Source organism: Alexandromys fortis, unplaced genomic scaffold (genome assembly GCF_014885135.2).
Source record: "Alexandromys fortis isolate MF-2015 unplaced genomic scaffold, M_Fortis_MF-2015_v1.1 scaffold_79, whole genome shotgun sequence".
In the NCBI taxonomy this organism is placed as follows: domain Eukaryota; kingdom Metazoa; phylum Chordata; class Mammalia; order Rodentia; family Cricetidae; genus Alexandromys; species Alexandromys fortis.
The window spans coordinates 5,820,057-5,831,101 of record NW_026067964.1 but is presented as its reverse complement, the minus strand read 5'-3'; the positions used below and the strand labels follow the sequence as shown (position 1 = coordinate 5,831,101).

General features: G+C 44.2%; 1 long non-coding RNA gene across 1 annotated transcript; it reads right to left on the bottom strand.

Moving 5' to 3' along the window:
* On the bottom strand, positions 1-6,489 carry LOC126508564 (uncharacterized). Its single transcript, XR_007593874.1, has 3 exons — positions 6,320-6,489; positions 5,831-5,952; positions 1-4,825 (listed from the first exon to the last, which is right to left on the bottom strand). It is a non-coding gene; the product is annotated as an uncharacterized lncRNA (long non-coding RNA).
* Between the last annotated feature and the right edge of the window lie 4,556 nt (positions 6,490-11,045).

Sequence of the window (11,045 nt, the reverse complement as noted above, 5' to 3'; positions counted from 1 at the left end):
AGTGAGACTTTAAAATGGAAGTTAACACAAAAAATAATTCTGTTCATAAATTTCTAGTCTCAGAACATCAGCTTAAGTTGAGAGCTCAGACAGCTTTAAATATGTCAGAGTAGCCCATATAGAGGTTCCTCAGAGCACTACCGTAGGAGAGCCGAACAGCATCATGGGAGGGACAGTGAGAGGCACAGACAGCCTCATGGACGACTTGGCTGATAGAAAGAGTTCCGTCAAAAGCAGGGGGAGGGGACAGAAAGCTCAGGCTGGCCCTTGTGCACTGCATTGAGGTCCAAGAGGGAGGACAGCTCTTAAGAGACCTGTGATCCACTTCTAGCTGGCTTCCGGTCAGGCCCTCAAAACCACAAGCCAAATTCCCAGGGAGAGAAAAGCTGCAACAGAGAGGAAGTTAGCTAAAGAAAGAGCTGTGGTCACGAGGGCACTGGGAGAGATCCTTCCTTTTAAACAGCTAACTCTGACACTCTTGGAAGAGTAGAAGGGGTACGGCTGCGCCTGAGGGGACCATGGTAGGTAAGAGAAGGGGGATCATCGGGCAACCAGCAAAGATGAGCCTCAACCCCTGAGAAGATGGGCATCCAGGCTACCAGCCGAGAAGCAGAGCTGAGAAGAAAACCACACTTTACACTCTATGGTCATCAGCAAGCAAGAGGCTCTCTGTCCTCTACCATGTGACTGCTGGTTACTCGCCAAACCTGCTGCTTTCACCTGCTCTCGTGAAAAACCGCGCTGGCTTCTGGAAACTTCACTCCACTAAGCATGCAAATGAAGCCTGGTGTGGTGACGCTCCTAGAAGAGGCTTCAAGAGCTTTTCTGGAGCCTGGCAGCCCAAAGTCAGCCTGGGCAATGTAAGGAGACCCCGTCTAGATAAACAGATAGACACTAGTTTAGACCCGCACACAAATAAGACAGGATTGAATATTGCTTTGTGTTTGTCAAGGTAGAGGCAATTATAAAGTTATTTGACTTGAATATTAAATTCCATTCCTACGTAATGAACTGCAGATGTTTTACAATAAAATCAACAGACAGCAATTAGACGAATGGCCCTGTAGCATGCTTTCTTTCAGTTTCATTAATTGAGAAATATCAGACTAACAGTCTGGAGTATTACTCCAATAAGCCAGAATATTTTTTTTGAGGAAAAATACAGAAAACTACATACAACCAAATGATTAAACCAACAATAATTTTAATAATATTTTAGGACTTAGAATAACATGGAAAATGTATAATACTGAAGGGGAAAAGATAGGTGATCTATATAGCATAAAGAACAGAAATAAAGGTTGATTTTAAAAGCCTAAAATAGGAATTGGAGAGATGGCATAGCAATTATACTGACTGCTCTTCCAGAGGATCCAAGTTCAGTTCCCAGTCCCCACACTAGGCAGCTCACAAACACCTACAACTTCAGCTCCAGATATGATGGCCTCCAAGGACACCTGCACTTAAGTGGATGTGTGTGTGTGAAGCATGCACACACACACACACACACACACACCCCAAAATAATAAAAATAAAATTTTACATTTTTAAATTAGAAAAAAAGGTATAGAGGCAGAGGCAGGCAGATCTCTGTGAGCTCAAAGCCAGCCTGGTCTACAGCTGGTTCCAGGACAGGCTCCAAAGCTACAGAGAAACCCTGTCTCAAAAAACAAAAACAAACAAACAAAACCCCAAAAACCAAAAAAGGTATATAAGACAAATGATTTTTTTTCTTCTTTGATTTTCATTTTCCTACATAAGTTTATCCTAAATTACTGTGTGTGAGAGAGAGAGAGACAGAGAGACAGAGACAGAGAGACAGAGACAGAGAGAGAGAGAGAGAGAGAGACAGAGACAGAGAGAGACGGAGAGAGACAGAGAGAGACAGAGACAGAGAGAGATTTGAGACAGGTAGTCATTCTGTAGCCCAGGATGGCCTGGGACTCACTCTATAGTTTAGGCCTCAAACTTGTAACAGTCCTCCTGAGTCATCATGCCCAGCTTTAACTTTCAAAACTTCATAACATAGGAGGCTTTGGAGGGGGGAGGAGGGGGAAGAGAAGAAGGGAAGGAGAGAGAGAGGGAGAGAGAGAGAGAGAGAGAGAGAGAGAGAGAGAGAGAGAGAGAGAGAGAGTTCTTATCAGGCTTTGCGTTGAAAAATCTAGAATAAACCGCTGTTCTAGCTCTGGTTCAAGTAAGTTTCTGCCTTAGCCCATAAACCGTGCCTCCCCTCCCATATAGTATGAAAGAGGTATGTTAAAGTTGGATATGGTGGCACACTTCTGTAATCTGAGTACTAGGAGGCAGAGGCAGGAGGCAAATTCGAGGCCAACCAGGGCCACGGAGTAAGAGCCTGTCTCAAAAGAAACAAAAACAAACAAAAAAGAAATTGGAGAAGGGTGTGCTTGTTAGTTACCCTTTTGCTAAGCAAAACTTAATAAAAAGAAAAAGCAAAAAAAAAAAAAAATTAAAGGGTATAGTTTCAATCCCAGGAGACTTTGTACAATTTGTACACATGGTATTTTCAGACACTAGAATCATCTCCTCATGATAAGTGTAGGAATCAACATTACTATGTTCCTGGTATTAATTATCCTTTAAAATTTGTATTTTTTTTTTTGATCAATGGATTCAAAACACTTTTGAATGGCAATCCCGAAAGTTATGACTTTCAGGACTCTTTAAGGTGTGAGCTGACCAAGCCCAAAAGATCAAGTCTGCAGTTTAGCTGATGCGGCAGAACTGCGTCACGTGGTATCAGCTGACTCAGGGACTGAGTCAGGCAGTCAATCAGCTGCTAAATCGGGCCTACAGAATGACGCTCCACTGTAAAACTACAGATGTCAAAACTCAAATGATATCCCTGGGTAGGAATGCCCATGGGTGTGGTCACAGACCAGCACAGCGAGTCAGTCGGTCAGATACTCCATGGGAGAAGATCTTGACGGCTTCATCGTTAGAACCTTCCAGAATATCCTATTTGCCTCTGCCTGCGGCTAATTTAGAGCCGCGTGTCCCTGTTATAAATAGTAACCAGAACATAATAGCTGTCAGGAAATTCAATAAAATGTAGCAAGTAATCACACCTCATTCCTTGGGAATCACCCCCAACGTGCAGGCAGTGTCAGACGTGAGACCAGTCTTGGAACTAACTTCAAGCACATGGATAACGCATGAGCCAACAGTGTGGCCACATCTGGCCCTCTAGGCATGGTTTGCCAATATCTGTTCTAGCTCATTAATGTGTCTGTGCATACAAGAACCTGCTTGTATCCGTAGCCTCCACAGTCCACCAGCCAAAAGGAATCTGTATACATACACAGGGTACATGAACATTTGGTGGCAAAGCTGATACTCGACACACACGTGTGCATGTGTGTACGTGGATATGTAGATACGCACACATGAAGTTAGTATATGCACTCTCCTAGGCTGCCCATTTTCATTTATATTTTTATTGCTTTTGAAGAGCTGTAACACTCTGCCAATCAACTCGAGTTTCCCACAGTGCAATTGTAAAAAGCAAATAACCCATTGGCATGCAATTAGGACTATTTAAAAGCTTAGTAAGAGTTCTGGAATACTAAAATATTTTTTAAAGCCTTCAGAAAATACTGTAGAATTTTGCTGGGAAACAGAAAAATTTGCACCTTTGGCCCATAGGCAAAGAAACTCCGAACAACATCTGTTTTAATGTACAAATATTTGGCTCTGCGTCTTAATGGGTAGCACATCCTTCCAAGCTTGTCAATGAGACCTTAAAGATAGAAACTGATAGCAGCACTAACCCTAACCCCCCCTCAGGGGCTCCGTCTCTAGGCCGCCATGCAGGGCTGAATTGCCACCCTCTTCTTATGCTGAGAAGGCCACCATTTAGAGGTGACCTGACTGGAGCCACAAAGGAGTGAAGAAAGGACAGACACACAGACACGTGTACAGAAAAGCTGGGATCAGGTGAGGCACGCGCTCTATGGAGACACAGTCCAGAATTTCACCCCATTTATTTGTGCATCTTGATATAGCTCCTCTCAATAGGGGGTAAGTCTCAGACTGCCAACATCTGGGCAAGGAAGGAGTGCTCCATAGTTTTTGCATACACTGGTTTTAGCTAACGGTCAATCATTTGTAACATCTGTACTTGGGCCAAAGTAAGGCATTGCCATTTCTCTGAGCCTGACCTGAAATGGCTTTGCCATTGGGTTCCTTCACATGACTGTGCTTGTGTCAATAATACATTCACTGTGACAGGCGGTGGTGGCGCACGCCTTCAATCCCAGCACTCAGAAGGCAGAGGCAGGCGGATCTCTGTGAGTTTGAGGCCAGCCTGGTCTACAGAGCTAGTGCCAGGACAGGCTTCAAAACTACAGAGGAACTCTGTCTCGAAAACAAGACTTCAGGGGCTGGAGAGATGGCTCAGTGGTTAAGAGCTCTGCTTGCTCTTCCAAAGGTCCTGAGTTCAATTCCCAGCAACCACATGGTGGCTCACAACCATCTGTAATAAGATCTGGTGCCCTCTTCTGGCTTGCAGACATACATGCAGACAAAATACTGACAATACTGTATACATAATTAATAAATAAATCTTTAAAAATAAGAAAACAAGACTTCACCCACTCCCCACATAATTGCCTCACAATGGGATATGTGTTTCAATATGGTTAGCTCTCAGGAACACACTCAGGACATAGTTAAGTCAACCGGGGCTGGAGAGATGGCTCAGAGGTTAAGAGCATTGCCTGCTCTTCCAAAGGTCCTGAGTTCAGTTCCCAGGAACCATATGGGGGCTCACAACCATCTGTAATGAGGTCTGCTGTTCTCTTCTGGCCTGCAGACATACACACAGACAGAATATTGTATAAATAATAATTAAAAAATAGTTAAACTAACAGTCAATCCAAAATATATCCAAATACCCCACACCTTCACCAGTTTCGCCTCCTAGACTATTATAAGGTAAGCATTTTACAACAGCAATAGAGCCCACTTGTATTTCAGCTATTGATAGGCCTAGGAGAGATGCTCTCCACTCAGCCCACGTATTCACACAGCTCCTACTTGCCTGACTCCAGGGGGAAGAGGTGGAACAGAAAACCACACCTACTCTGTTCCAGCTGTGAGCACAGACCCATTCCTTTCTTCCCCACAACACAGATAACATTGCTTCACTGAGTACTTGAAAAATAGTTTTTCTGCTTCAATTTTCATATGCGTGTGTGATATGCATGTGAGTGTATGTGTGTTTTCACGTGTGAGGGCATGTGTGGAGGCCCCGGGGTTTATGTCTGGACTCATCCTCAATTACTCTTCTACCTAGTCACTGTGGCAGAGTCTCTCAACCAAACTCAAAGGCCATTGGCTCCAGCTACTATCACTAGCCAGCTTGTTCTACAGATCCTCTGTCCTGACTTGTGAGGATGGAGATACAGGCCGTCCTCATGCTTCTGGAGCAAGTGTTTGAACCGTAAAACCATATCCTCATATCATGTGTAAAACATATTAAAGGAACACAGAAACATATGAAAATAAGGGCTATAAAGTGGAATTGTACATATTTATATTTGCTCTAGAACCAATCAGCTCGTGCCTGGCACAGAGACGTTCCTAGCACTCATTTCCCTCACTAGCCCTCAGGAGGCCACAAATGGCCAAGGTCATCTGGCCTTCCACAGCCCCCCCCCCCCCAGAGCAGAAGAGAAGCAAAGGGCGGACTCCTCTGACCCCCAGCCCGAGCCTTCCCTGTTTCCTTCTCTGGGATTTGAGGACTGTTCTGTTACTCTTTTCAGGCGAGTTTCTCCACCTTTATCCCCAGGAATCTCACTGCAGACTTTACCCGCCCAGCTCACAGTAGACAGCAGCCGTCCAGGGCAGCCTCGCTTGCCTCTTTCCTTCAGGTGCGTCCCGAGGAAATTAGAGCTACAGATTTCCTCTGGCATGGGCCAGTCTCGTGATTTCCTGTGGGGAAATAACTGAATGAAAAGGCATGTCTCCGAAACAATTATTTTTGAGTCAGTAGAAAGGTTCCCCATTTTGCTCGGTAGCAGCCTCATTCCAGAAAGAACAATGCCAATGGAGATTGGTAAACAAAGCTAAACTCAGCCAGAAGCACAGAGCTCCAGCGATTGTTGAAATATGAGCGGCAGGGCTGCGTCCCCAGCACCCGGCCGCCTGCATGGCTAGTTTATACCCAGAAATAATTACACGGAAACTGTATTCTTTCAAACACTGACTGGCCCGGCTAGGCCCAGTTTCTTATTGGCTAGCTCTTACATATTGTTCTAACCCATTTCTAATATTCTGTGTAGCCCATGAGCTGGCTTACCAGAGAGGATCTTAACCTGCGTCTGTCTGGAGTGGGAGCATCATGGCGACTCACTCACTCAGCTTCTTTTTCCCAGCATTCTCCTCTGTCTACTCCACCTACCTAATTTTCTGTCCTATGAGGGCCGAGGCAGTTTCTTTATTATTAACCAATGAAATCAACAGATAAGATACAAGAGCCACCTCCATCAAGCGATGACCAAGCATTGTCAATAACATGATTTTAGAAGTTCACAAAGGGTGGAAGAGATGGCTCAGCGCTTGAAGCATTTGCTCCACTTGAAGGAGACCTTATTCCTAGCACCCACACCGTAAGCTCACCACTACCTGGGACTCCAGTTCTAGGGAATCCGGCCTCCATGAACACTAAAACACCTACATGCTGCACAGACCTATGTTCAGGCAAAACACACACACACACATACACACACACACAAAATAAAAATAAACAAATCTTAAAAATAAATAAAACTTGTCAAAAGTAACCATACCATGACTCTAGACTGAAGGACAAATTCCAGTTCCCCCAAATGCAGATCCCTAGTGGTCCTCAGACTTCAGTGGGTCCCCCCGAGGTGTGGGTTACACTGGTGTGTTTACAACTGTTGAGGCTTGGCTGAGAGGAGTCTCTGATGGTTTAGAAGTACAGAAAGTCAGCTAATTCTACAGAGTCCAAAGTCCAGACACCCTGGGAAAACCAGGTTCCTCTTAGCTCTTCAAGTACTACATGCCTTTCTCCTGGGCAATAGTTTATTTTCATTTATTCTACAGTAGAGATACACTTTCACCCTCAAGTTGTCTGAAAAAATAAGCACATCAATACTGCATGAGTTATGCAAACGAAACAGAGATGAATGGAGCTAATATGCCACGTCCACAGCAGTGACTGCCGTGTAGTGACAAAATGCCTCTGCGCTGGCTTTTGCCTGCTGAAGGATTGGGGTTAGAGCTTCCTGGAGCAAAGCCCCAGGTGGTCCCCCTGGCAATCAGTGGTCAAGATAGGACCTGATGCCGTAGGCAGATCTCATATCTGGAGATAGCCTTGGGAGCGAGCCCTCCTGGCACCCTGCATGATCTTTCTCTGTATTTCTAATCTTTTCTGTTTTTAGCTGACCGCTTACCAAGAAATCAAAGTACGTCCTTGGCTCGGCCCCACCGTTCATTAAAGCAGTCCTTGAGGAAATAAAGTATGCCCCACGCCACATGAGCCTGGGAAACTTTATTAATTATGATACAGAAACGGCTAAAGTTGATATGTTACGAGGGAATCGTCATAGTGAATCAGATTTAGAGAGAAAGAAGGAGAGTTAGAGAAAATTCCCCAGCGCACTCCTTGATTCACTTCCTTATACAGGAGCCTATGATGAGCAAGGGAATAGATGGGTTAATGTTGATGGACAAAGACTGTTATATTATACTTTCAACTTTATGGATAGGCTTGCTAGACCCCAACCCCCATGATGTCTGCCGCATAAGAAGGTACTAAAAATATAGTTCAACAGGTGCAGAAAACTGATTAGGTATATTTGGTCACTAGACGAAATAAAGGGTTAAGAGGAGGAAGGGCCATGATAGCAATAATAAGACAGAAACTTTCTGTTCATAAGATGTAACCACTTGCCTGAGGCTTACAGTCCCAAGGACAGGAGTTCCTCTTCTAAGATTTACAGTCCCAAGGACAAGAGTTCCTCTTCTAAGGACGCTTTGTGTCTAACACCTGTTCCTGATAACATACTTTTTAAACATTGCTAAAAGAAGTTTTCATACTGTGCCAACTAATGATACATGACTTTTTGACTTGTTCTTTGTTTGAATACTATATAATGAAAGCATGATTTTAGTAAAATCGCAGCAGATTCTCACTACACAGTGTGTCTGTCTGTCATTCCCTTGCGTCGTATCCTGGCTATCCTATCCTTCACCCTGTTCTCCCGTGGATAGCGGTCTCCGAGAGGGACGGTCCGTGGCACTAATATACCATGAAGTAGAGCTTATCGAGTACTAAGCATTGCTACCTTATGAGAACGATTACGGCAGCATGGGCTGAGGCCTGAGATATGGTCTATCCTATCTATGAAAGAGTTCCTTTAACTGCAATATATGTATTTAATTAATATTTATAGAAAGCCATGATCAAAACCAAAACAGTACAAAAATTTTAAACATATTTTGGGGCTTATAAACTATCTCTTTTCTAATGCATTAGCATTTCTAATGCTAGGAATGTCTGGGCCAGGCAAGAGCTGATTCTTTTACAATGATTTTCAGAGATTCTTTTTAAAAAAACATTCTATTAATTTTCTGAGAATTTCATACAATGCATTTTGAACATATTCTCCTCTCTCCTCTGAACACCTCCCACAGCCTCTCTCTCTGTCCTCCCACACCTTCTTACTCAGCTTTGAGTTTTCTTTTCTTTTTTTTTCCCTTCAAGTCCAACTAGTCCTGCGAAGGGCATCTACCCTGGTGTGTACAGGGTCACATCATTAAAGAAACCTGACTTATGCTCCCCCATCAGCTATCAAATGCCAGTAGATTCTCAGCTAGGGTGGGGTTCATAGCCACCTTGCCCTATGGTGATTTGTGTGAAAGGTCACTATAGGGTCATAGATTTTAATGCCTGGTCCCCAGTTGTTGGGACTGTTTGGGAAGGACTGGAGGCATGGTCTTGGAGGAGCTGCGTCTCTGGGGGCAGGCTTTGAGGTTTCAAAAGCCCACACCATTGCCAGTTAGTGCTCTGTCTCTCAAGATGTGAGCTCTCAACTACTGTTCCAGTACCATGCCTGCCTGCTGCCATGCTCCCCACCGCGATGGGCTCTAATCCTCTACAATGCTAAGTTCCATATAAACTCTTCCTTCTCTAAGCTGCCTTGGCCTGGTGTCTTATTGCAACAAGAAATAGCTAACGTTTCTCTCACCCTGGGATTTTGTCTGGCTTGAGTTTTTCTGGGTCCTGTGTGTACTGTCACTGTGAGTCCAAGGGTACAACTGCCCCGTTGTGCCCGGAAAACATTATTTCCTCGACGATCTCTGCGATCGATCGGGCGCCTACAGTCGTTTCCACTCCGTTGTCTTTGAAGCACCCCGAGCCTTTGGGTAGGGTGATGCCTATGGCCCACGCAGGGTGGAGCACTTTGCAATCTCTGACTCAGAAGTTCTAAAGATGGATGTTATTTTAAAATTGTGTTTTGATGAGGGTTTAGGGAGACGTTGAGAGCGCTTGCTGTGAAAGCAAGAGGATCCGAGTTCAAATCACTATCAACCACGTAAAACCTGAGGATGGCCACGTGTGTTTGCAGCCTTTGAACTGGAGCATGGAAAAAGGTGGAGAAATTAGAGGGTGGGGAAAAAAGAAAAGCCCTTGATTTCTCATTAATTCTGCCTATATCTCACCGGATTTCCCCTTTCATAAAAGATGTATTTCTAAATATAAAAGGTAACAAAGGCAAGTCATTAAACACTCTATAGCTCCTCATCAGGAGCTCTATCAATGATGTTAACTTATTGGAGATGCATTTGGACTTCTTGTTTTCTTTCTTTTTTGCCTGGTGTGTGAGGAGGCGGGGAGTCTTCATGTGGGTGCTGGGAATTGAACCTTGGTCCTTTATAAGAACATCATGAGCTCTTACCCACTGAGCCAACTTCCCAGCCCGGACTTTTTGTGTCCTAAGAATCTGTGAAGCTTAACTGTCCAAGCCTCCACCCAGAAAAGACTTGCTGCCTAGCGATAGATAAGCATCTTTTTTTTTTCTTTTGTTTGCTTGTTTGTTTATTTCCTGAGATGGTTCTGCCTAAAAACTCCCTCCCTCTGGGGTTCTGGACATTTGGGGCAATGTTTAAAGGGAGGTATAAAGTTAATCCATTTGGGATATTATTCTCCCAGAATCTGTGCCGGGTCAGATAAAGCCTCTTGGAGCTTCCTCTGCCCAGCCATCTCCCTTCTCTTGCCTTTCCAAACATTTATCCCTAGTAAACCATCTCTCCCAGAGTTCTGCTTCTAGACAACGCGACCTGTTGTACCAACATTTTATCTTCATACATGAGGGCTAAGACTGAAAGAAAATTCACAAATACTTATGCTTTCTGGAAAAACAAGAATGCCAATTTACATATCAATTTCTAGGACAACACTATATTAAATATGGCAACCAGTTCATTCCCTATCAAGGATTAATGGTTGTTTCCAGGTCATAGCAATGATCTCTGTGTCTTCATATGTCTATCAAGAGTTACAGGTAGCAGAGAGGAAAGCAACCTGCTCCCCTCAACCTCCTGGGATTTATTTATTTCTAAGTAACAGTTTACTGGAGCATGGCTACCCTCGTTTGTTTACTTGTTGTCTACATCTGCTTCCACCCTGTCTTAGCAGAACTGAGCATCTACAACAGGAACCACACAGCCTGCAACCATAAAATAGCCTTGCAATAACTTGCCTGAGGATGGTTCTAGGATGCAGAAAATACTACTCTACGTTTCTAGTCAACTGCAGGGAGAAGAACTATGTTAGACCTGAAGAACTGTCTTCGTGCTGTGAAGAGACACCGTGACCACAGCAGCTCTTATAAGGGAGACCATTTAACCAGGCTGGCTTACAGTTTCAGAGGTTTAGTCCATTATCACCATGGTGCAACATGGCAGCACACAGGCAGACGTGGTGCTGGAGAAGGAGCTGAGAGTTCTACATATTGATCTGCAGGCAACAGAAGGAGACTGTGCCGCACTGGGTG